A 2,985-nucleotide genomic window follows, 5' to 3' on the forward strand; every position below is an offset into this window, starting at 1 on the left:
TTTTTCCCTCTTAATTTTTAAGAGTTCACACTATTGACTTTCAGTTTTTTAAGCAGCCAATATAGCCAAATTTTTATGCAGTATATCGAGCCCTCTGGAGTTTAAGTGTGAAAATCAATTATGAATGTCAAAATTTTCATTTTGCTATATTTCTAGGGGTTTACCAACCCATTTGCACCAGGTTTTACGAAACATCTCTTTTTCAAAGTAGATTTCTTTGCCCATAGAAAATGCAAGAATTGGCTATTGAGGATCATGAGTTATTTATTTTAACAATATAAAGAGATGCCATTTTAGTGAAGGGATTAAAAATGCAAAATCTAGAGTGGGTCGATAGTGTGATGTTTATAGTCACAATATAATTACAAAACCCACTAAAAATATACAACATAATTTGTTTAATATACAACATAATTTGTTTTAGGTAGCAACAATTATAAAGGGAATAATTTGGCTACTTATTGGTTGGAGTAGTATATATAAGGGATCTCTAAACACAATTTTAATCTCACAATTTGAGTATCAATTTCTATCTCACAATTTGAGTATCGGAAGAATAAGAATGGAGAAAGTTGGGGCAAGAGAGTGGAAGGTGAAGAGCTCTAAAACAATCATGGTGGCCCCTTCTCTGCCTACACCCAAAACTATTCTCCCCCTCTCCTCTATTGATAACTTAGCCATGTTAAGAAGACATATCTTTACTTCCTTATTAGTTTACAATGCTCATGACAATATTTTTGCTAATCCTGCAAAAACAATTAGAGAGGCTCTCTCCAAAGTGTTGGTGTATTATTTTCCCTTGGCTGGGAGGCTCAGAGGAAAATAAAATGGGGATTTTGAAGTGGATTTCATAGGTGAGGGTGCTCTATTTGTGTAAGCAATGCTAGATAACACTCTTTCAGCCTTGGGAGATTTGGATGACGACAACCCATCATTTCAATAGCTGCTTTATTCACTTCCACCTATTACTACTCCTATCGAGAACTTTCATCTTTTGGCTTTTCAGGTAATTCTTCGCTTTGCTTTTTTATTTATAGAAAAGTGAAGGATTAAGTTTATCTCCTTTAGAAAGTGTTTTATCTTTGGGTTGGGGTCAGGGAGAAGGAATAGCTTAAACATCACACACTAAGCTTAATTCCTAGACCAAAGTGTTAAATAGTCAAAGTTGAATTTTTTTATTCCAAGCTTAATTCTTCCCTTTTTTATTCCAAGCTTAATTCTTCCTTGAGGAGAAGGGGGGTGGGGAGAAGGGTTAAGCTTTTGCTTTCAAAAATGAGTTGGAAAGGTCATAGATGGAAGAGGAGTTTGAACAAAATGATAACACCACCAAGGTAAGGCAATCTTATTATTCATAGTTTTAGTATATTGAAACATTTGTTGATGAAAAGTGTTCTAATGGGAGTTTGAACAAAATGATAACAATGTTATGATAAGTCAATTCTATTACTTACAATTTTCGTATATCAAAACATATGTTAATGATTGGTGAAGTTGAATGGTTCTTAACAAACCCACCAAGAATATTCTAATATTGCTAAGTGCAAGACTCTAAGATTGATGCCACTAAAAAATTTGGTGGAATGGATACTCCTAAATCCTTGACTCTTACTATCCTATATTGAGTTGTATTACTCTCTTACATTGGGTTTTATTATCTTGAATTTTCTTTTCCAATTTCTATATTCAAGCAACTTTTTGGATCTCCTAGTTTCTAGTATTTTTTTAGTTATCATTTTCATTACATTTGATAGATTTGTAACTTATTTATTTTGATTTATATTAATGATTTAATATATGATTTTTTAACAAGATTTGTGCATTGTTTTGTTGTTATTTCTTGTATTTACTTCATATAGGTAACTCATTTTGCATGCGGTGGTTTTGTTGTGGGAGTGAGTTTCCACCATAGTATATGTGACGGACGAGGAGCAGGTCAATTTCTTAAAGGCCTTGCAGAAATGACAAGGGGAGAGGTTAAGCCATCTTTAGAACCAGTATGGAATAGAGAGTCATTGAAGACAAAATATCCTATAAACCTCCAATTTTATCACTTTGAAACCATAATGGAGAGTGTACATAGTCCACACCAACCTCTATTGAAAGAAGATTTGGTTCAAGCCTCTCTATCTATCAAAAATGATGTAATTAAATGTATCAAAAAATACTTTATGGAAGAAATTAAAGGGTTTAAGAAAGGTTTAGAGAAATGAAGATCACAACTTAGATGTGAAACAAAGATCAATAGAAGAAAACCGGTCTCGCGCCATATAAAGTATGAAACCCCTGTGAGGAAAACAAGTTACTGATAAAGTATAGTAAGCCAACTGTCATAATGGCTTGACATGAAAAAAAGCATAAAACAAATAAGAAAATCAAAGATGATATCATGCTTTCACAACAACCCAAAAGAGATAAGGCAAAGGAATCACTTAGTATTCATTGAATGCATGTATTTCTCGATAGATTCACAGTACATGACTCTAAGTTTCTTTCTAGCAAAATCACTGTGATTTATTTATTTCCGTCATAACAGTTTTGGTACACCCAATTTCATAAAACCTGATGGAATAGTTGAAGTGTTTTAATTTCAGGATGTTCTGAACTCAATGTCTTCCTTTGGTCATTATCTTAAAATGCAACTGTAGTCTAGTTATAGATGGAGAAAAATGGAAATGAAGGGAGAAGATATATATATGATTAGAACATAGGAATTAGAGCAAGGGTTTCGTAGTTCAAAAAAACATTTTTTTGAAAAAAAAACATTAAATAATAATGCAAACCAATCGCCATTTTGCATAACGATGCATCTCATCAGCATTGAGTAATGCAACATGTATCAAGCACTTTAAAAACACAGAGAATGAAGGCATAAAATCTCTAAGTAAACAAGAGGACAACACTTGAGGTTTAATATTTCCAAAAGCTTTCCTGTTATATTGAAAATCTATGACAGACCAATAGAAAGGTCTCTTCAATAAGACCCAC

The 2,985-nt window shown here is 32.8% G+C and overlaps 1 pseudogene; it reads left to right on the forward strand.

The window, feature by feature from the left end:
* Positions 1-562: 562 nt before the first annotated feature.
* Positions 563-2,210, forward strand: LOC149548372 (10-deacetyl baccatin III-10-O-acetyl transferase pseudogene; annotated as a pseudogene).
* Positions 2,211-2,985: the final 775 nt, after the last annotated feature.

Source organism: Cupressus sempervirens, chromosome 7 (assembly GCF_028749045.1).
Source record: "Cupressus sempervirens isolate cs-2001-9-10 chromosome 7, ASM2874904v1, whole genome shotgun sequence".
NCBI classification, from domain to species: Eukaryota; Viridiplantae; Streptophyta; class Pinopsida; order Cupressales; family Cupressaceae; genus Cupressus; species Cupressus sempervirens.